Genomic DNA, 24,524 nt, shown 5'->3' on the forward strand with positions numbered 1-24,524 from the left:
CTTTTTAGCATGTTTATATGAAATACTTTCTTGGCATTGTTCACCAGCAGTTCGTAGTCTACTTCGTTTTTTTTCTGTGTAACCTGGAAAGGGCCCTTCCACTGCATCAGCAGTTTATTTCCATCACTGGGCAATAATACTAGAGCCTTGTCTCCCGGTTTCAGATGTCTTGACACGGCCTTCTTGTTGTAATATCCCTTGTATCGTTCCTTTGCTTCACTCAGACTTTGATGCGCTAACTTGCATGTTTCTTCAAGCTTCTTTCGCAGTTCTAACACGTACGTATAAGTCGTCTTAACGTCGTTGTCAAGGTCTTCGTTTGCCCATACCTCTTTCAGCACCGTTAAGGGTCCTCTGACCGTGCGACCATACAACATCTCAAAAGGTGAGAAGTTAAGGCTTGCTTGCGGCACTTCCCGGTATGCAAACAATAGTGCGGGCAAGTAACGATCCCAATCAGTCGGTCTTTCTTGGCACATTTTCTTAACCATGTTCTTTAAAGTGCCGTTAAATCTTTCCACCAGTCCATTGGACATGGGGTGATACGGCGTAGTGAGCATCTGCTGAATTGATAGCAGCCTATTGAACTCCTTCATAAGTTCAGATGTAAAATTCGAACCTCTGTCGCTTAGTATCTCTTTTGGGAGACCGTACCTAGAGAATATCTCTATTAAAGCCTCAGCGACATGGATTGCATCTATACTTTTCAGTGCGATGGCTTCTGGATATCTTGTCGCCATGTCAACCATCGTGAGAACATATCGGTTCCCTTTGGTAGAAGCCGGCGTAATTGGACCTATGATATCCATTGCTACTCTCTGGAATGGTACGTCAATGATTGGCATGTTTCCCAAGGGTGCTCGGCCTACTCGTCCTTTAGGAAACGTTCTCTGGCAGACGTCACATGACTTCACGTATCTCTTCACTTCGCTCTGTAGACCCGGCCAAAAGAAATCCTCAGTGATCTTCGCAACCGTCCTTCTTATGCCTTGATGTCCTGCCATAATGCTGTCGTGTGCCAAAGTAAGTACGGCTTGTCGTAGATCCTTTGGTACGAGCAACTGCAACGCTTCCCTTCCCGACGCAAACCGGCATCTCCTATACAAAAGTCCATTTAGTCGCTGATATTCGTACACAGTCCTACTTTTTCTTTTCGGGGTTGTGTTTCCTTCTTTGTCAAAGCATGCCTGAATGGATGCATCTTCCCTTTGCATTCCAGCAAACTCTTGCGGCGTGACCTTTAGTACCTCGACTGCAGGCACTTTCAGCGCAGCTAACGGCCGGTGTGTTTTTCTTTGGCAAGATCTTGTCGTCACAGCCAACGATACTGCTTGGACAGGTTCTCCGTCCAAAGTCTTCATTGCTTCGTCGTCATCCTTATATTCGCCACGTACTTCCGACTCCCTCTGAGTCAGTGCTGTTGCTCTTGCGCCTGTACTCCTCCACGTTGGATCAGGCTCATCCACTTTCCTGACGCCTGGTAGATTACCCAATATGAGGTCGTAGAGTGGTTCCTCGACACACTTGACTGTAATCCACCCGCTGTAATAAGGCGTTGACACCTGTATCTTGGCTTCCGGTAAGCATCGAACTGTGCTGTCAACCAGTATAACAGACGACGTTTCACCTGTCATGTCCTCTTCGCGCACCAAACTCCGTCTCACCAAGGCTATATTTGTGCCGCTATCTCGAAGCACCTTAACTTGCGTTCCGTACACCTCTCCATGAACAACCGGTAGATACGGTGTTTCATCCCTTTGATGAGTGATATCTCTATTCTTGTCGTCTTTGACAGTTCCGTTATCAGGAGCTTTCTTGTCCGAATCTATCATGCGTGGTACTACTTTCTTCATCGGGACTACACAAGCAGCTTGGCCCTTGTTCCGTAGTCTGCAATCTTCAGTGCGATGCCCTTTCCGTTTACAGTGTTCGCAAAACACCTGCATCTTGCTGTTGTCTCCTCCGAAACGACAGTCCCGGGCACGATGCCCGACCCGGTTACACAAGAAACACCTCAGCATTTTTGGTATAGCACCAGCCATTGGTTGCTTTTCACCACCTTCCATTTTATGGGGATTTTCCTTTGTTTTACTTAAATTGTTGGAGCCTTGCGCTTCAAGAAATTGGTCAGCACACTCAGCATAGTCATCGGGACGCTTCAATGCTCGTTCTTTAAGGAAAACACTCAGGTTTGGACTACAACAAGTCAAGAATTGCTCAATCACGATTCTATCTCGGACACCTTCATATGTCTTCTCTGTGTCGGACATTTCTATCCATCTCTCAAAATAGTTTGTTAATCTGCAGACAAATTGTTTGCCCGTCTCTGCGTCTTCGGGTTTACATTTTCGAAATCTTTCTCGAAATCCTTCAGCTGTTAACCTGAATCGCTGAAGCAGAGCCTTTTTGACCTTGTCGTAGTCCATCGACTCAGACGCGGGCATTCTTCCAAACACACTCAGGGCTTCTCCTACTAAACATAAACTCAGTGCTGTCGCCCACTCGCCTCTCTCCCATCCTTAACCCACAGCGATTCTTTCAAAACGGTGCAGATAGGCATCTAGATCATCCCTTTTATCATCAAAGGGGGCCATTAGCTTCCGCGGACAAATGCTCTTCGCTCTGGGAAGCTCCTGTACCTCAGATACGGAGGACCTACTCTCATCATCTCTTAGGTTGGACGCGTCTGCTAATCGCAACTTTAAGAGTATCTCCTTCTCGGCTTCGCGCGCCTCGCGAGCTTCCTTTTCCGCACGCTCGAACAACGTAATTGACTCCTCTCGGCTGAGTCCCAGCGCAGTCGCTACTCCCAACAATTTCTCGTAGTCCATGCTCCTGTGACGTTAGAGACCGATTAGGTAGGATAATCAATCCTGGCAGGCTCGCCAATATTTTGTCATGGTCTCTAGATGGTTAAGCACAACACAGGAACACCGAGGATAACGAAAAATTGCTTTATGCGAGAAAACCACTAAACTATTTACATAAGAAGTAGTGAAGAAAGCCCAACTATATAAACAAACATCCCTTGTGCACACTATCCCAAAAACTAATAAAAATATTTACAGTTTCGTCACGGGTTACTGGCGTTGACGTGGCAGCTCCGGTGCTGAGGCGACGACTTGTCGTGTCCGCGAAGTGCGTTGCTTCACCAGAGCACGACCGTCTGTTGCACCGTCAGGTAGCTGCAGTTGCCGGTCCACGCCACGTCAGGTACTTGCTTTAGCTGTAACGCTCGTCGTCCGGTGCGCGACCCACGGAGCATAGCCGCAGAACATCTGCGCGTCCCCAGGAGAAGGGTCTCGCAGATGCGCGCTGGTCGCCCTCCTGGTCACGCCTCCCAGGTCACAGTACGTTGCTGCGAAGGCTGGGGCACATTTCCAGGAGCTGTGCTGGCGGACCTCAGGCGAACGCCTTGCACGACCACCGCTCGTCCGTGCCTCTGCCCGTTCCAAGCGCGCTCTGCCTTCCTCCTTCTCCTCGCCGGCCACGTCGCCTCTCGTGTCTCTTCTTCCCCCTCTTCTTTGCGTTCTTTATTCAATTCTCCTTCAATGTATGGTCTTCTTCTTTCTCTTCACTCTATATTTCTTCGTTTGACATCTGTCTTTTCTCTCATTTCTTCTTCCTCTACTTCTCCCTCTTCTGCCAGAAGTCAACAAATTCATGACAGCCACTGACTCGTTAAACTTGCTCCTAATTTCTGATGCGTGGTTAGGAATAAACATTGATCTAGCGTAACACACTTTCAGAGTTAGTCCAGAATCTCACGCTCTTTACATTCCTGATGAAATTATCAGTTATGTGGCGGGCCATTCGGGCGGATACTGTGGCAGCCAAGAACTCCAGTCTTTCCACCGTAATCTGTTTGATGTGAGCGACCTTTACCTTCTGCGATGAGTGAACAGACTCCATTGCTCCCATCTGACTACCCTGTCACTCCGTACGCCATCGTACTTGCTCCTTACGTCATCGGACTTGCATCTGATGAAACATTTACAGTTGATACTTTCACTTCAGCTTGTCTGTTGTAGCGATAACATCTATTAACAATGAAGTTATCCAGATGCTGAAGTTCTTCTGCCCAATCTTTCCATGCTGATCGGTGCTGACTTGGTAACAGGGCGTCCCATTTTAGTTTGTCTATTTAAATATTTTCCAGCAATGTCCTTGCTCTAACCGAAAATGCTGCCAGAAAGCCTAACGGGTCGTACAGCCTTGCAGTAGCTTGCAAGACCTGTCGTTTTGAAACTTGCCTCATGGTCCGCCCCTGTGATAAGTGGTCATGGTGCTCGGCTGTAGAGGCGAAATGCTAGAGGCCCGTGGGTTGTGCAATGTCAGCATACGTTAAAGACACCGTATGGTCGAAATTTTTGGAGCCCTCCGGTACGGCGTTCCTCATAATCCTATGGACGTTTTGGGACGTAAAACGAGAGATATTAAATTTGTTTTAGCCACGTACTGTTTTGAAAACTCAGGACGTCTTCGACAAATTTCCATTTCAGTTCCAAAACCTCGTTTCTCCCATTTTACAGCGACAGCTGTTATGAGTTCACAACAACGGGTCTTTTTGCCACCGTAATTGTCCACCGCCGCCGTCGCCGCAGGTGTCCGTTACCGCTATGCGCGACAAAAACCGAAAGAATAAAAAAATATCCAGGATGGCACGGGGCTAGAAGCTAGGCCCTCCGCGTGGCAGCCCAGTACTCTACCACAGTGCAATACCTCCGTTTTTTTCATTACAGGGAAGAAACGCGTTGCACGTACATTGACATTAATAAATTTATTATTAAGGTTTAATTAAGCAGAAATCAAACACAAAAACAGCCTAGAGCGTCCCTACAACGTTCATGTATCCCGCGTCATTGAATCACTTGTTGCTGAAAGTTGTTTTTTGTTGATCGCGGAGATTCAGCATTTCCGTCTTAGGGTAGTGACCCTAAGTCATCGGGTAGTGACCTGTCCTATGTCACATCAAAGTACCTAATGTTTACATGATTGATTTCAGTCTTTTTTCAGTATTCGCTGCTGTGCATATCAAAAGAACACTGCCTCAGAACAATAAATAAAATAATGACCAATAGTCTCGGGCTTTTTGCACTATCTGCAATTTGGATCCCAGGGAACAAGGAGTCTTTTAATGCTTTTTCAAATCTTGCTACGAATAGTACGTGCGTGCATCTTAAAAAAGAATCTGTTCCCGGAAACACATATGTATTAACATATGTTATATAGCGTGGCAGAAGAGTAAAATAACAACCAGGTGTCCCAGAACGCGAATTCTGCAAGCAGGCGTCACGCAATGCGAATTGTGCAACTTCTGGGTTGTTGAATGCTTCCAACCCATTACAAAGGGATCTGCCATAATTCTTCTTCGTCATCAGGCACAGCATCAACAAAGTGCACCTAATGCCTTACAGGTGTTTAGCGGGTAGCACGGTTCTCCGCAGAATGACGAAAAATGGCATGGTGGCTTCTTCCCTACAAAACAAAAATTCTTATTTATAGCGTAGTGGGCACTCGGGAAGTGCACTTGTATTGCTTGCCAAGAAAGCCTATAAAGTGCTCATGATCCATTTCCTCGGGGCCTAAATAAAGTTATTTCCCTATCTCTCACTCTGTTTCTCACGCTAACATATGGTATATAGCGTGGTGGGTAAGTGAAATACGGACAGGGCGTCACACGGTGCGCATTACTTAACTAGTGGGTCGTTCAATGCTTCCAGCCCATTACAAAGGATTCAGATATAATTCTTCATCGTCATAAGGCGCCGTATCAACAAAGTGCCCATAATGACGTACAGATGTCTAGCGGGCAACTCGCTTCTCCGCAGAATGAAACGTCGGGTGCCAGCCATCACAGGCGAACACCCCCTTGAGACTTTTAATGCTACAATGATACAATAATTTCAAGATGACCCCGCTACAATTGCTTTTTGACAAGGCCGACACTGCGCTCCTGAGTGTCCGGCTAATGAACGATAGCTACCTTTTCGCAGTCACACGGGTCAGCGTAGAACCCGGCCGCACGTTAATAAGCATGCCGACGACACCCCTACACAATGCATCGATGTAACCCGCATAGACTACAAAATGCAGCAATGTGTACCAAAACAGATAAACACAAACTGTACACGGCACGCTTTCGTATACAATACAATATCGAGAACGCCAAAGTATCTCCATTGTAACAATCGAAAAGCCTTATATTCTTCTCACTTATGCGGCTCTCACATTTGCGCTTTCCTATCCAAGCAACCGTGAACCGATAGTGTTGGAGTAGTAAGCTCAGTCCAAATACCAGACCTTTAAACTCTTTCGCTTGGCGTAGCTGAACGGTTGGAGAGTGAACGGGACAAAAAGGTGGTTGTTCCCCCTGCCAGTGAAACGTGTCGTTCCAGAAATAGTGGATTGCTTTAGAGCATTGGTATATCAGAGCTTGTATAATGTCTATTGTTGTTTGGAAGATGTAGCACCGCCTGATATGGACCTCTGATGTGGACGCACTCACGGTGACGCCTAGTGGCACATTTCCGTACCGACGACTAACGCCCATGATCATGATTTAACGCTTGCGGTAGCTGAAGTTTTTAACATATACGTGGACACCACATATGGTGAATCCCGCGTAAATATGGGATTAGCTAGCACATAATAAACACTGCTACACGATATGTACTCCTCTAAAGCGTCGTGAAACGCGTAAAAAAACGCTACGCGCATCGTGTCTTCTCACTAGCCTGGCAGTTAATTCTCACAGAGCGAGCGGGGAACGCGGTGCGACAGCCAGGCGAGCGTCGGAGACCTATTTTTCGATATGCATGGATGCTATGCGTGAGACTAGGGCCAAAGCCACCACCTCACGGTGTGTTGAACAAAATTACACTTCTACTGCAAACGCGCCGAAATGGACGCTCGCAGCAACGGCGCGTATTTTTTTTTCGAGCCTGGTGGCACACATGTCACCACCCCCCCTTATAAAGGGGACGCTCATAGCATTCATCCATCCATCCATGCAAGAGCACTGCGAGAAGAAAGTGTGAAAGATAAAAGGCGCGTTCATGTAGTCTCCCTTATGTGTTTGGCGTAGCTCAGTGGTCTAAACGCCCGCCAGCCATCGTCGCGGACCGAGAGGACATGGGTTCGAGTCCTGTCAACGGAACTTTTTCTTATAGTTTTCCTTCTTTGCCATTTGATGGCATTCATTTTGCTGACATACTTCCGTGAGGGAAATACGTCATGAAAATCTTGGTGGACCCCGGCACAAAACACTTTCGTGTTAAAAATGAACATCATGCAAGTACGTGGAGAATCCTTAGGGTTCTCCAGACTAATGAATGATACACGCATTACACTGCTGCAGTGGGCCTCCCGAAGACGGAGCTGTCGGCTGGTGTAAGCTATGGCACGGCCGCTCGATGAAAACACACGGTGCGGTCTGCCACGTGGAGTGGATACGGCGTAGCGCGCCCAGTGCTCCAGGCGGCCGCAGCGGCGCCACCGTTAGGGGGCACTCAGAATACTGAAAGCGAGAGCACCGGAATAATCTAGTTATCTAGTTACATCCCATTATATTATTATTCAGAAGATGGTACCATTACCTTCTCTTCACAGGCAGGAACGAGGTATCCATCCAAATAAGCACTTGGAGCTGGTTCCATGTCAGCTCGCGTATCAGACCAACTACTCAAGAATTCCAGTTCGCTGGCAAACTCTCTCGCAGCGAGCAGAAGACCACATGGAATGGGAGCAGGTCCTTCATTTTTTACACGCATCTTAATTGGTGTGTTAGCGTCTCAACTAACAGGGGCGTCCCCATGTTTCGCAGCTTGCAGTACTCCAACCTAAAGAACGTTCATCGAACACAGAAGCACAAAAAAGGGGCGCGGCATTTTGGATAACCCATAAAATGTCACACATGTGCAAACTGCTTTCAGTGACGCTGAAAGTATAACGATACATGTAGAGAAAAACAACGACCGACTTGACCTACCCGCTCTTTTTAACACGAAAGTGTTTTATGCCGGGGTCCACCAAGACTTCACTCACGTATTTCCGTCACGGAAGTGACGTCGAAAAGAGCACACGATCGGAGGGCAAAGAAAAGTTGAAGCTCCGCTAACGGAAGTCGAAGCTATGACCTGTCGTTCCGCGACAACAGATGCTGGGCACGCTACCCACCGCGCCACCATCACAGACTCTGGAGGCTTTACAAAGGCGCCTTTTATATCTGACACTTTCCTCTCACAGTGTTCTTGCTCGGCGGTGTGGTGTCGCCGTCTGGGAGCTGTAAAGTGAATTAATGCATTATGACCGTGGCGTTTGCCCATTCGACATGTTTCCAATAGGAGAAGTGCAATTTTATCAACGACGTAACGCAACGCAAGGTGGCGACATTAGCCGATGCCTCGGCCTTGCTCATAGCATCACATCCATATTAAAAAATTGGCCGCGTATCTGCGTGCTTCGCTGAAAATGTCGTCTAAAGACGATAGAAGAGGCGCTGCGTGAAATATGGACGCCATCTGGCAATACGTCGGGAAACATGAGTGCTGTGTTGCAGGCTGGTAGTCCCGGCGCTGCAGCAGGCGAAGACCGGCGGTGACCAAGGCGACCGGCGGGGACGCCAGCCAGCCCGAACACGCGGTTTGGCGCGAAGCGCTGAAGCAGAAGAAACGTCCGCGCTCAACGAGTACTCTCCACACACACTTTTATTTACACGTCGCCTGGGTAAAACAGGAATGCCATGCGGCGCCCCATCGCATTCGTACAGTGCAATCCAGAACCGAAACCGAAACACAACAATGAGCTCGTGCAGAGGGCACGGAGGAAGGCAAGTTTCAGCGCAGTCGCATTTTCAGGGCAGCTTAAGAAACTAGGTTCTTTAGAATTACGTATGTATGCATTTTCTATTAAAGGAACACACCACCCAGTACTTACCTAGTGATATTGCGCCTCAGATACGCGTAATGTTTGCTTTTTGATCGACAATGTACAGAAGTATGAACCTAGTCAGCCGTTCAAGTTGGCTGGCCCTTGGGCAAGTGGTTCAACTTTGGCCGAGTGGCTGAATCGAGTGACGTGCCGACAAACAGGGGGGCTATTTTGTATGCGTTCTAGCATAGAACGGGGAGGAGGATCGAACAAACGGACGACAGGGAGCACACAGCCAATAGGCGAGCTCGAGAATTCAGGAATGTATGCAATGCATAAATAAATGTGCAATTATTTTAAACAAACATGAATATTCAGAGGCATTGTTTTTCGTAGCTTGAAGTGGAAGAGCTCGGCGACTTTAACAATTAACTTGTGTTGATGTCTTGGCATAGCGCCAGGGGCTGTCGCAGTTTCATAACCTCCTTGGTTTCATAAGACGTTTGGTAGTGGCGCTGGCGACCACGCTGTTTCATCCAGTGCTTCTAGTAGGGTATTAGTGTACTAGTAAAATTCAAATGGCTCGACGATTGGAACCGTTATTCAGTTGTCGAAATGGCGCAGTACACACACTTACTAGGTCCGCGCGTTCCCGACAATCACAGAGAGTTGCTGCTCTCGTTTATGGAACAGCATCGAGAGTTGGCCGTACGAGCTAGCAAGTTTACGCACGAATTTACGGCAGCGGACAGGCGTCGGCTGTAGGGCGAGCTGTCCCACGCGCTGAACAGCGAGGGCCCCGTCACCAAGTCCGCCTCTTCAGTCATCACCTGAAACGCATCTTCTACCTCGGGGCTTCGTTTCTGCGTGACTGCAGCAGCCACGCAGGTGACACGAAATGGCATCAACGAGAACTGAGACGCCATTTACGCAAACTGCCAGCGCGGTAGAGAGATGCGTGGGTAGCCCACTCCTCCTCTTTCGTTTCGATCCAATCCAAGTCATTTACGGAGACTGTTTTGTATCCGTTCTATCGATAGAATGGGGCCGGAGACCGTTCCAACGCCTCCTCTCCGTTCTATGCAGATTTTGTGGCTATTCTCACGTCTTGGCCATCAGTATAGCATCGACCAATGCCGTGTGGCTCCCCCTCCTCCTTTTGTTCGATCCTCCTCCCCGTTCTATACTAGAACGCGTACAAAATAGCCCCCCAGAAAGACAAAAATCACAGCATATCCACGGAGTGAATGATGATGAGTGGAAGAAGCTGCGGAGGTTCATCGGTAAACCGTGAATCTTCCGTGAATTCTGCCCAGTACATCATCACCGACGTGAGATCGGGCGCGTTTATACTAAAGGTTCGATGAGTTATAAGGACTTGCAGCTCACTTTAATTTTACATGTACACTGTGAATTTTCATTGTTTAGAAAACCATTGATTTAGAAAACATCTGGCGTCTTTCGTTAAGCAGCTGGCGTCTTTTCGTTTTGCTTTAGAAACATCTGGCGTTCTTTCGTTTTGCTTTTAGAAAACATCTGGCGTCTTTCGTTGGTTTATTTCATCAATGAACGGCGTTTTGAACTAAATTTTTATTGTTTAATCACGCACAGGAGAAATCTCACCAGGCACTACCTTGGAGGTAAACAATGGCTGCTAATGGGAATAAGAGACAGAAGTCGGCTTTTAGCGAACACTTGCACTTCTACTTCTACTAACGTTTCGTACTGGAACATGCCAATGGCTGCTAATGGGGAATGAGAGACAGAAGAATTCGGCTTTTAGTGAACGCGCACGCTGCGAATTTTTTATTGTTCAACAACGCCCAGGAAAAATCTCCCACCGGCACCACCTTGGAGGTCAAGATCTGGTACTAGCGTTACCACTGGTTACGCACTACTACGACTACGAGGGACGAGCGGGTGCCGCTTTAAGGAGCTTCGCCCCTAAAAGACAGAACAAAATGTGTCCGTTTAAGTATCCCAAGAGAGACTATCGTCATGCTATCGTCTTTAAAATACCTCTGCGACGCGCGCCTGCCTCGCCTGGTTGTAACACGGCGTTCCGCGCTCGTGCTCGTGCGCTCGTGCCAAGAAAGATCGCGGCCGGGCTAGACGGGAGAGACGACGCGCGTTGCGTTTTCCTGTAGTCCAGCCATGGTGTCCCGTTTACTCTTGAAAATGCAGCAGAATGGCGGTCTTTGCCGATGTTCTAGCAATCACACCGCTTTCACTGATCACGTTCTCACCGTTTACTACTACAGCTGCCACAAGGTTTTTTTTAATCGTTGATCATAGACATTAGTCTTCGTGATGCAGATGCGCCACCAAGCGTCAACGTGGTTGCAGTATCTACGTTAAACGGCACTATATCTTCAAACACCAATTAACAATGAGCAAGCTCTCTCATAGCAATGTACAGTAAACAACTTTCGTGTGGTACCGATTCCTATGACGGAGGTAGCAACCACGTTTTACAGCGAAAGCTGTTATGAGGTCATTCCACCGGCCGTTTTTGGTGCCGCAAGTTGTCCGCCGCCGCCGCCGCCGCCGGTGTCCGTAACCAGTATCGCTCGAAATAAGAAAATAAAACGAAATAGGAAAAAAATTCCAAGATGGAACGAGGTTCAAACCTGGGCCCTCTGCGTGGGAGCCCAGTATTCAACCTCTGATCCATGCCGGTGCTTGAAACTGCTTTGCAAAAAGGTCCTATACAGGCTTCATGTCGGGAAGGAACCACATTAGCATATGCAATATAGCGTGGTAGAAGAGTAAAATAAGCACCAAGCGTCGCACAACGCGAATTCTGCATCCAGGCGTCAAACAATTCGAATTGCGCAACGAGTAGGTTGTTGAATGCTTCTAACCCATTACAAAGGCCTCTGCCATAATTCTTCATCGTCATCAGGCACATCATCAAGAAAGTGCGCATAATGCCTTACATGCGTTTAGCAGGTACCACGGCTCTCTGTAGAATGACGAAAAATGGCACAGTGCCTGCTGCCCTACTTCTCAAAAATTACAATGATTTATAGCGTAGTGGCTACCTCGCAAGTGCACTTGCATTGGTTGCCAAGGAAGCCCATAAGCGCATGATCCATTTCCGCGGGGTCTCCGTAAAATTGCAATAATTCATAGCGTAGTGGGTTGCTCGCCAGTGCACTTGTATTGGTTGCCAAGGAAGCCCATAAGCGCATGATCCATCTCCTCGGGGTCTCAGTAAAATTGCAATGATTTATAGCGTAGTGGGTTCTTTGCAAGTGCACTTGTATTGGCTGCCAAGGAAGCCCATAAGCGCATGTTCCATTTCCTCGGGGTCTCAGTAAAGTTCTTCGCCCCCCCGTCTCTCTCCCACGTCAACGTATGTTATACAGCATGACGGGAGAGGGAAATAGCGACCGGGCGTCACCGAATGCAAATTACATAGCTGGTGGGCCGTTTAAAGCTTCCAACCTATTACACAGGGCTGAGCCATAATTCTTCATCGTCGTCAGTCGTCGCGTCAACAAAGTGCACATAATGCCTTACAGACCTTTAGCTGGTGCCTCGCTTCTTCGCCGAATGACGAATAATGGCTTACTAGGTGCTTCCCATCTTCACAAAAAATGTGTTTTATGGCGTAGTGGGTACCTTGCTAGTGTACTTGTATTGTAGCCCCAAGAGAGCTAGCTTACAATGGGCTCCAGAAACATCGCTCTTCCAGTTTTCGCTGTGACTGTGCTGCGGTTTCAGCGCAGGCCTGGCCTTTTTTTTGAACACTCGCTCCTTCTCGCCGGCACGCCGCGTAGAGCTTTCCCTTTAGCTTTCCCTTACTACTAGCGCCCCCCTAGCGAAATGCGGCGACAACTGTCAACTCCGCTTCTACGCTCTCGCCCATTGCCTGTGCTGCGACGCTCGCACCGTGTGTTTTCATCATGGAGGAAAGAAAAAAATATAGGAGGGAGCGCGCCTAGCGTTCACAAGCCAACCGCCTCTGAAGCCGCGCCATTCCTCCTCTGAAGCTTTGAAGCCGCGCCAACCTCCTCCGAAGCCGCTGGCTCGAGGCTCACTTCCCATGATGCTCCTGTTTCGTTTCCTTTTTTGGTGGGCTCATGAACAAAAAACAAAAATTGACGAGCGCGCGCGTCTAGCGTCGACAAGCCAACCTCCTCGGACGCCGCTCCCCCCCTCTCACCGCTTTGCCTATCACGTGAGGGTGCTCATTTCCCAGCATGCCCCTGTTTCATTTCTTTTGGCTGGGCTTCAAAAATGTCACGTGACGCTCCCTCCTGGTTTTTTTTTTCCTCCATGGTTTTCATGGAGCGGCCGAGCGGCCATGGCTATGGGATGGAGGTGAGAACTATTCTCGATGTGTCCACCTAGTGGACAGATCCACTTCGGTGGAGCGCATTCAGTTACTAGAAAAAGCGGCAAGCCGTGACGTCATGGCGCTCTTGACCACGTCGACGCACCGCACCCGCCAGCACATTCCCAGCGTAAAGAGAAAGAAAGTGAACGACTTAAAAAAAGTTGACAAGTATGAACTTGCGTATGAACGTGTTCAGATGTTTCAGAACGATGCAGGGAATGCGTAACGACCTTCCAGGTGTATCAGGCGGGCGGGCGCCTTAAACCTGATTCAAGGGCTAACGTGATTAACGTTCATGCCCGGCCCCCGAGATGTGCGTCCAAAAGCGGATCTCTGGGGTAGACATGTGCGCCGCCGCACCGCGCCGCCACCTGGTAAAGTCCCGAGAGTGATCACGCCGCCGCCGCGCAATAATTGCGGCGCGCCGCCGATAGTAGTTTCTTTTGACCCGAACGTACATCACTGCACTTGAGGACCGCTTCTCGATCTGTCTATGTAATGAACTGTCCAGTTCAGCCGCCGCTAACTGGAAGGAGCTCGTCCAGCAGCGCGCCCTCTGCTTCAGGTTTACTTCTGCAGCGTCATTTTGACGTCATAAAGCTTACACAACTGTCGACACAAATGAGAGGGACGGAATGCGCTTCAACTACGGAGAAAAAAAACAGAGAGCTGAGCTAGTTGTTAGGTATTACTGTTAAAAAATCACAGTTTCACCGCAAGGGCGAAGCAATGAATGCAATACCAACACATTGTAATGTTGTAGCAATTAGACCTAGATAAACAACACGTTACTAAGATGAATACCGTACCTCTAAGTTGATAGAACATCGCAGATAAAAGCACGTTGTACAGCGCACCATTCAAGCATGCGTGGTACGCGTTTTGAATAATATTACTTTCTTTTGTAGTACCGGAGCGATGCATCTAATGTACAACGAGTATTATTACGGCAAAGTCGTAATTAATGAAGATAACAAAGCAAACGTTGTCAGTATTCAGTACAATAATACTTCTGTAAGAAAGGAAGTTTTGCTTTCAAACGTGAATAAGGGAGACATATTTTCATTTGGTCTCCGGCTAATTAAGCCTGATACTCTCGTGGTAAGCAGATTTCATGTAATAATGCCTTTCTATATTTAAGCACTTTGTGGCCCGAGTTACTGAATATAGTAAAAAATATTTCCCTCAGTGCCAGTGAAAAGAATCAGCTGTTTCCGAAGGTCATTACTCGTTTCCAGTTCAGTTGCGTTTCAATCATTATGTTCGCCTGGTTTATTGCGAAGAGTAGAAAATGCGACTAAGCTGACCTTAACAAAGGAAATAACATTTAGAAAACGATAATATTCAAATTAGTCTCTATCACTCGCTCTACGCGTCTACTCGCAAGGAACGAGAACTCGCCCTCGCCCGCGACAGACAACGCCGACGCAGGCAGCGTCAACCGTTCACGGGCCACCCCGTATATAGGCACTGGATCTCGAACCGTAGGAGAGGAGAAACATCTGGCGTCTTTCGTTGCGCAGCTGGCGTCTTTTCGTTTTGCTTTAGAAACATCTGGCGTCTTTTCGTTTTGCTTTTAGAAAACATCTGGCGGCTTTCGTTGGTTTATTTCATCAATCAACGGCGTTTTGAACAAAATTTTTATTGTTTCTTCACGCACAGGAGAAATCTCACCAGGCACTACCTTGGAGGTAAACAATGGCTGCTAATGGGAATGAGAGACAGAAGTCGGCTTTTAGCTAACACTTACACTTCTACTTCTACTAACGTTTCCTACTGGAACATGCCAACGGCTGCTAATTGGGAATGAGAGACAGAAGAATTCGGCTTTTAGTTAACGCGCACGCTGCGAATTTTTTATTGTTCAACAACGCACAGGAGAAATCTCCCACCGGCACCACCTTGGAGGTCAAGACCTGGTACTAGCGTTAACACTGGTTACGCACTACTAAACTGTTCAGCGCGAAAATTTAACACGGTACACATACAAACGACGAGGACAAGCGATTTGTTTAATAATGGAATACCAATTAGCCCGATCCCACACTTTACTTACGCACTACGACGGGGACGAACGGGTGCCGCTTTAAGGAGCTTCGCCCCTAAAACGCTGAAAGTGCCTTTGGTTCGCTAAGAAATGATTCGCTTACGATTGTCCGAACCACTAAACAGCTAACGCGTCTGGAGTCTACCGAAACGACGTGAGCCTCTCACGTCACCTCATTTAACGTCTCTGTGAAACCGGTGAACGCTTACGCCTGTTGTCGGAACGCTGCCACCAGGACTTCGCTCGTTGCGTCTGTCCGCACCGGCGTTTCAGTTGCTGTCGCAAAGCCGCATCGCAGACGAACCGAGGCGCTCTGGTGTCGCCCGACTACCGCAGGATCAGAGCCGTTTAGCAGGATCATTGCAAAAGCAGCATGTACGACCTCATTGCAAAAGGAGCATGTAGGAGAGATCGCCAAACCAGGTCTCTGCATCTACAACGTAATAGTTGGGATCCTACATCGCAATCTTGTCATTGCTACTTTTCGCTCCCTTGTTTTACACCATTACCTGTCCAAGGGAACTGTAGGTGCAACAAATACGACGATGAAGCGATAGATGAAGCAAGTAAGCAATGATAAAGGATGCTTTCTAAATCTGGCTCAGTGACGAACGCCGTAACCGGAAGGAGAGCAAGGACTGGGCCGGTAAGCCTTTGCCAAAGTGTCTGCAACTTCATGCAAGAGTATTCGTTCATGCCCTGGACACAATAACCGCAGGTTTTGCAAATGATGTGTGAAGAGTGCGCGCAATAATCTCAGATTATGCGATTCAGCTTGGGGTGTTAAAGCAGAACACTAAAGATAATCATTTGTTACTATAGCCACTGAAGCTATGCAGAAGGGAAGTTTACGCAGGCCCAAATGGACTGCTAAGAATTCATCCAAAAAATATTGGTATTGTAGCGAAGCGTTGAAGCTCTGTAATGGGTTGTCCTCTCGAGCGCCTTCTAGTGTGTCGTCCTCTTCGGCTCTTCTCTCAGGGCAGGGCCCTCATGCTGAGATTCCGTGCTCCGTGCTGACTGTTGCCGTTGTGCGTCGTCTAGTACCGACAATAAGCGCCTTTACAATATTCGTCGTCAGAGTGCGACCACGCTTTCGCAAAGCTGCGTCGTTTTTGACGTCGCTCCCCATACTACGCCGCTACGACCCTGCGGCCCCTACAGAGGTTTACACAGATGCCAGTAGTGTAGGCCTCGGCACTGCCCTTGCGCAGCCGAAACCAGGGTTCGCTGAATATGTCGCGGCATGTGCAAGTGCTACAATTACTGAAGCCGAGGCCAATTACACCGTCTCCATAAAGAATTGTCTCGCGATCACCTGGGCTCTTGCAAAGATCCGACCTTATTTGTGTAGTCGCCCATTTCATGTCGTCACCGACCATTACGCACTACGCTGGTGGTCTTCAGTGAAGGATCCCTCAGGCCGCCCTCGCCCGGCCGGCCACTTTGCCTACAGGACTACGATATGCACGTGCCGTACCGCAACGGACGACAGCACGCTGACGCCGACGCACTGTAGCGCTCCGCCTTGCCTGACGACAACACCCACAGCTCAGTGTCTCGGATTGCCATTTGTTGCATCGAAATTCACACCATCGCTACCGAACTGCGCAAGAATCTGTGGATCGCTTCACAAATGGACTTCCTTACTGATCCATCGGCAACACCATCCACTCGTGCGTTGCGTCGTCAAGGCCAATGTTTTGCCATTAGCGACGACCTTCTTCCCCGACGCAATTATAGCGCGGATGGCCGCCAGTGGTTACTAGTAATGCGCCGCAGTCTGGCGTTCTGACCATATAAGAATCGTTCTACAGCTGATCCGCAGTGTGCGCACTCAGGGGTATCGAAAACGTACCACCGCATTCGCCAACGTACTTTTGGCGAGGGATGTACCGCTACATGCAGAAGTTTTTAGATGCGAAGTATCTTAAGGCGGAGCTCAATCCGGTGGTGGTGGTGGTGGTGGTGTGCGGCGTGACCACCCTTACTGCGCATGCGCATACCCTCTCCACACACCTCCTCTCCACACACCCTCTCCCTCTCCACATTCCCTTTCCCCTCCCCCTTTCCACTCTTCCTCTGAAACGGGGGCTAGACATGCCGAAATTCTCTCCTGCGCAACGCCGCGATGGGCTCGAGCGCATGCGCGTCCCCTCCGCTTCTCTCTCCTCTCCCACGCTGCCCCCTTCTCGCCCGCCTGTCTACCGCGTTCCCCGCTCGCCCTGCGAGAATTAACGGCCAGGCTAGATGGAAGATTCGACGCGCGTAGCGTCCCTCTTCGCGTTCCACGACGCGAGGTCGGTAGCATGCCCAACGAACGCCAACGGAACGCGATCGTGCAAGTGCTCCGGCTTCGCATCGCCTCATGGTCCCCTTTAGCAGGAGATGGTGTAATTTTTCACTCCTGCATCGATTGTCAGCGCCGCACAAATTCACCACACCTGTCACCAGCAGGTCTGCAGCCTTTACCTTGCCCTGACCAGCTGTTTGGGCGCGTTGGGATCCATTTGTATAGGCCACTTCCTCTGACGTCGGCTGGTAACCGCTGGGCCATCGTCACTGTAGACCACCCTATGCGATACGCCGTAACTGCCGCCCTTCGAGCGGCTACAGCGCGCGATGTTGCCTCCTTCCTGCTCCAACGATTCATGCTCCGTCACGGTCTACCCCATTAGCTGCTCAGCGATCGGGGCCGTGTATTCTTGTCGGTAGACTCTGAAGCCATTCTCCAAGGAGTGCAACGTCGTTCACCGCAAAACTACCTGCTTACCACCCGCAGACGAATGGCCCTCACCGAACGTTTAAACCTTACGCTCGGCGACATGCTATCCATGTACGTCGCCGCCGATTACACAAAGTGGGATGCCATTTCTGCCCTTCGTCACCTACGTCTAACAATACCGCATCTCAAAGCACCACTGGTTTCTCACCCTTTTTCTTATTGTAGTTTGCACTAGGGGCCGGATTTCGCTATCGCGTTCAACTCTTAAAGGCGAAGCGTAAGGGTCCCCCATTTTTTTTCTTATCGTAAGGCAGTCAGCCGTCTCACACAATCGACACAGCCTTCCATACAAGTCAGATCGATCTGAGTGTGCGCCTATTTCTGCCCCAGCAACACTTGCTGAGGAGTGTCGGCGAGCTTGCCACGTTTCTTTCCTACGTATGACGAACAGCGGCAGAAAGCATTCGCAATGACACCACCACGTCTGCGCCCACGTTCGTCGCTGGCGCGCTCGGGTGGCTCTCAGTCCGTACCACTGCAACTGACCACTCTTCAAAATTATTGCCGAAATACGACGGCCGTACCATGTCGGTGAACGCACACCTCAGGCGAACAAAATACTTGAGCCCGTTGAACCATCTTCGCACATGCGCCTCCAAGGGCGTGGACAATGTCAGCGTGGAGCACCTGAAGCCCTATCGTGACCCGATCATTGTGGACAAGCTGTTACCTTGCCAGGCGGCTCCCTTTTGCACCCGGGGCAATTGTAGCTAATTGGTCGTCCTCTCGAGCGTCTTCGAGTGGGTAATCCTCTTCGGCTCTTCTCTGAGAGCACGCCCCTCGTGCTGAGGTACATCTTGACCAATGTAGTTGTATTGAAAACATTCCAACGCCGGCCTTTTCCCACACTGCGAAGCATCAGTTGTTATCACAACATCGTGATAAATTGATATAAGTAATCTAGAAAAAAGTCTACTCAGGACATGTCCACACAATAAAGTAGTCAGCAAGCAATCTATTTTATCCTTTTCTAGCACAAACGGGCACTCGGCACTATCGTACGCTTTAGAGATATCTAAAAGTAACTTGTCTGAATGTCCCTGCAGTAAACTTGTAGCTTGTAGGGTTTTGCGACTGCATATAGACCTGAACCTTTTAGAGACGAGACCGAGACCCAAAGAGACACGTCTTTACTGGTGCAAGCCTCGGCCGCAACTGCCCGCTGCAGCCGCTGCCGCGTGACACGAGCGCACATGCGAACGTCGTCTTCTACGCGCTCACAGCCGCCGAGCGACCCATACTGCCCCCTCCTCTCAGAAAAAACTGAGCGAAAAGTGCGCGGGCTATCGTTGTGAAGTGTGCTGTCTATCCTCGGCCACAGCGGACTGCGCTTGGCACACACGACCACATGCCGGCGCTGTCCGCCCACAACTCGCTGTGGGACCTCATGGGCTGCTGGTCGCGGGAACTGCTGACGCGCGCAGCGGAAGCAACTCTGCCGCCACCCGAAGACGGAGGCACATCGGACACGCCCAGGTTGACGATCATGGTCATCAACGAGTGCATGACGGAACACCGATGCTCCTGGTGCAGCACCGGCCCCGCGAGTCACAAGCCGTTGTCGTTGTCGTATGTCATTGCCGTTGCAGCCCTCCAGACCATTCACGTGCGGGTGGCGGCCACTCCTCCAGATAGGAGTCCTTGAACGCCGGTGACGTCGGCAGCCACGGAAGCGCGACGTCCCCAACGAAGCTCCGACTGCATATGCCTCCGGCGCTCACGTCTTCCTCGCCGATGTTGCGCTGCGGGTCAGACACGCTGGTGCAATTGCTCACGTGGGCGGCAGGCTCCTCCTCGAGCGGATTCACCTGTTCTGCCGTCCTCTCCCGGGATTCCAGCGGCTGCGTCATCGCTTTCAGCCTGGATTGTTGTTTATCCGCTTGCTGCTGCCTTGCCTCAAGCTCCTCCATCAGCCGCTTGTTCTCGATCTCAACCAAGGCCAGCACCTGGTTCAGCTTTGCAAGCTCTTCCTGCATGGTCTCAAGTTCAGTCTCACTGTTCTTCAGACTGTGCTTGAGGATTGTCTCTTAGTGTGACGCCAGAGTGAGCTGCTTCTTTAGCTCGGAGACCTTTGCCAAAGAAGTCATCTGGCCCTCCTCGAGCCTATGAATATGCTGCTGGTTCTTCTTGCACTCTACCTCCTTCTGGTTCAGTTCCACAATTAATGTCTGCGCTTCACTGGCCTCTCGGTAGCGGTCCTGCTGGGCCGGCGTGAGCTGCGCACCGAGATTAGGCGCCTGCATCCGTAGCTCGTCCAGCTTGGAGTTTTGGAGTGCGCGTTGCCGCTGGAGCTCTTCTTCATGGCTGCGCCGCATGTTTGCCAGTTGAGTGTCCCGCTCCAGCAATTGCTCCTCGAACTTGGCACACTGATGATGCTAATCCTTGAGGCGCTGCAGAGCATCTGCAAGCAGCCTCGCATTTGCGACTGCATTACAGCGAGTCCTCGGCCACTTTTCGGTTCAGGGTGACGATCTATGCTTTAAGGGTGCGGATTTTTTCACTCCAGGATGTCTTGGCCTGAAGGGTTCAGCTAGCCCTGAACCCTTTAGAGAGAAGGCCGAGACCCAAAGAGAAACGTTTTTACTGGTCCACGCCTCGGCCCCAACTGCCCTATGCAATCGTCGTTGTCTTCTACGCGCTCACAGCCGCCGAGCGCCGCCATAAGCTGTTCCAGTTTCTGGGAGACTCATTGTGCAGGAGCTGCTTCCACGCGGCTTTCCGTCGCTTATAGTCTCTCGAGAAGTCGTCATTCCACCAATTTCTAGAAGTAGGGTCTTTAGTCCCCTGTATTTCGAACTGCAACTTCTTTCGACAGGAGTCGAGAATAGTTCAAACATTGCGAGTGCTGCACGGATTCCCAGCTAAAGGTGTAAAATTTTTCCGCAAATTCATTTTAAATCTCTTTTAATCAATAAACTAACGAACGTTAACCAGCGCAGAGTACCGTGAGCAATTGATCTCGAATACCACTGGAATGTGATCGCTGCTGGTTGCAGCCTCAATTGTTCCCCAGGATTAAACCGAAAGTCCTGGACCCGAAAACGTAAGGTGCAATACCGATCTGAACTATCCCCGCAGAAACTTTAAGAATCCACTGTCATGAGAACTGAAATGATGGGATGGCGCGCTTTCCCGTAGACCCTTTCCGCATTGGTCTGTGTTGAATCCCCGTGATATATGATGGGAGTTGCAATATCCAGCTAGTGATATTTTTTTTCCACAGTTTAGAAGAACTGAGTCTAGAGTCCCTCTATGAAGCACACCGAAATGAAAATAATCATTAACCAGAGAAAATGCGAGACCTCCTGAAAAAGTTTGTTCTACCGCAAAAATTTCACTTTCTGCAAGAATTAGATGAAATTATACTTTTGCGCTGTAGTAAAATCTATTTGATACAAATGTAAGCGAACCACCGCCTATGGACGGACGGTCTAATCTAAATGATCGGTAATTACAGAAACTATACAATTTGTCAGGAGATAACCAATTTTCTTGTAGTATGATAACATCCGGATGAATCAGACAAACTTAAACTTTTAAATCTGTAGAAGCAGGAAATACTGATCGGCAGTTCCACTGCAGCACTCTCATCTACCTTCCGATGACGAAAGCGCCGCAGAGGCTACTGCCTCTTCCAAAATACTAGCTGTTGCCTTGACTTCCGGGAAAACTTTCTTTAGCTTTGAGCTAGAAAAGTATCAGTCGCCTTTAGGGGAGAACCCCTTCGTTTATGTACGCGTGGGCCAGCATCCATGCTTGTATATTCCTGTGAATTTGTTGCATAAATTTAAGCCCAAACAGCCACCGCTTTTTGTAGGTAGGATTGATGTATCGTCTTCGTGCAAAGGAGTCGCATGTAAACCATCAACTTGCCAGGGAATATCGCTTGGGCTGTGACCCACTGTCTGAATAGTACCCGAGTTTGCCATTAGTCCCACTTCAGATGCTAATAACCCACTAATACATCCTGTCACACTATCGACGACTCGTTCCGTCATTTTGGATATAGCTTGTCCTACAGCTTCTGCAATAACATGCGAAATATTTGCAACAATCATCGCCTGGTGTCGTGCAGTTACGCTAGCATATCGATGTTATCTCTCATTTGCAGCTGAAATAACCTCTTCGTGTGCACCGCCTTTTATATATAATCTCTAAGACTTGGGTTTATATATATATATAATCTCTAAGACTTGGACACATAGGATCATCAGCCTTGTGATCACCCCTACACAGGCAGCATTTGTGCAACTGAGCAGTGCAGCCGTTCGGCGAGTGACTCTCTCCACACGTACAACATCGCATGTCAGATTTGCAAGCTCCAAACTGTTCAAGGTGGACGATTGGGCGAGTTGGTGATTCATGATCGACGTAAGTATACTGCGCCGTAGTAAACACGGACGACAAGAAGACACAAGGACAAGGACTGCGCTTGTCCTTGTGTCTTCTTGTCGTCCGTGTTTACTACCGCGCAGTATACTTACGTCGATCCCAAACTGTGTCCGAACCGACAGCAGTTGCGACATTCTAATGGACGCGAGGCAAACGGATCTACTGTAAAAATCAAGGCCACCCTTCGGTTTCACAAGCGCATGACGTACCAGCAAGCGTGGCAGGGGCGTAGGCAGAAATTTTTTTCGGGGGGGGGGGGGCACCTCCTTGATCTGTAGTGGGGACGAGCAGGCAGATGTGGTCGAGTGTCATTTTCTGCTCGGTATGCTATGGCAAAAAAAAAATTCGGGGGGGGGGGGGGCAAGGGCCCGGTTGTGCCCTACGTGGACTACGCCCTGAAGCGTGGAAATCACCGACTCTGTCGGAACTCGTTTCTTATCGACCATTCTGTTGCACCGGTAAATTGCTATCACACCAGCTGCGGAAAGCTTCTCAAGTGTCTCTGCGGGCTCAAAGTAGCGTCTACACCGCGAGCTATTCCCTTGGTGCAAGCAAGGGGCGGCGCGATGAAATCACTCACTTGCATTGATCCAAATTAGGAGCACTTTAGAAGATCACACACAGAAACCTCGTCCGGCGATCGGCAGATGATCCACCTTTGCCAAACTGCCGTACATCAGTAATGGGAATAGAGTGGCGCGTGGCCACCTTGAGTTTCGCCTGCGCAGCTTTCAGGTTGGCAAGCCGAATGGATCATTCATACAGGGGCAGTAGCGCTACAGGAATACTGCTTACAGCACTGTGAAAAAACGCTTCAAGTGGAGTTTGATGAGGGTGGGAGAGTGGCTGAGCAATGCGGAGACCATCCGAGGCCATCTCCAAGAGAGTGTATCGAGATCCGTTGTGTTAGCACCCATTCAACAGTAAATCGTCTTTCGATCGCTATGATTTGATCCGACGGACGCTTAGACAAAACCTGAACTCTTCACTCAGCTGTCTTCGGGGCTCCGATTGGTCGATTGTCGCCGGACGCATCTGTCCTTTTTTGTCGTCTTTCATTTGCTTTTCTGGTTCGCGTTCCATTCACATCGTTTCTTTTCTTCCTCTCCATTACCGCTTCTCTTGTGATTCCTTGTCTTTCGTGCTGGCCACTTGCGATACGTCTATCTAACTAGCCGACAAGTTAATTGAAGATAGTCTTACCTTTCCTTACCGTGAGAAAACAAAAAATTGTACCAAATTTGCCGAATTTTTTTTGCTCAATTTGTAGCACTTTGTTTTTTTCAATAAAACGGCCCTATTATTCCAATCAGCAGGGTTTTGTTTTACTAATCGCATGCAAAAGATTTCTGCGACCTGGTTTCACCGAACGACAATGCAACGAAAGCCGAGGCCCAACTCGAACAAGAGGGACAAGTGTGGTCAACTAGCGTCAAGAAACACAACTATGACGATTACAGTAATGATTGGTTCAATGTGTGAGAATTTTTTGTTGATGACGAGTATATGTGACATCGGTCATTTTCGTACAAGATCTCATGACGAGTACGCTCGCCAACGAGAGTAAAAGGGTTAACTTGTGCAGTTCTGCGGTCGGAGAGTTTAATGGCGTAATAAACACAAGCAATTGGCGTACATGTAAATTTCACGGTCATAGGCGTGCGCATTAGAGGACCGGCTGTCGGTCCTCTAATCCACTAAAGGGGTGCGCCAAGTCTGCTCCATACCTTACGACGTTCTTTGCCTTGTCGAACGTCTAAGTTCTGGAACGTTCTTTTGAACTGGTGTCTTGAACGGATCGGTGCTGTGGTTCGTCATGGTCTTCCTGTTGTGGCTCACTAAGCGATGTCACTGCTTCAGGCGAACAGCTTCTTCCAACTGTCTGTCGAGGGTAAGGCACCAGTTGATTCCGATTCCAGGTGCGGCCATCAGTGATTGGCCACATTTGTCAGTGATGGCGAACTGGCAAGATTAGCTTAAAGTACTATAAGGCCGAGACAGACGGTACGATTTTCCATCCGATGCGACGTCGGGCGCGGCGATGTGGCAGCCGGAATGGTGGACGTTTTCGTGGACGTTATCGC

This window comes from Rhipicephalus sanguineus, chromosome 4 (genome assembly GCF_013339695.2).
Source record: "Rhipicephalus sanguineus isolate Rsan-2018 chromosome 4, BIME_Rsan_1.4, whole genome shotgun sequence".
Taxonomy (NCBI): domain Eukaryota; kingdom Metazoa; phylum Arthropoda; class Arachnida; order Ixodida; family Ixodidae; genus Rhipicephalus; species Rhipicephalus sanguineus.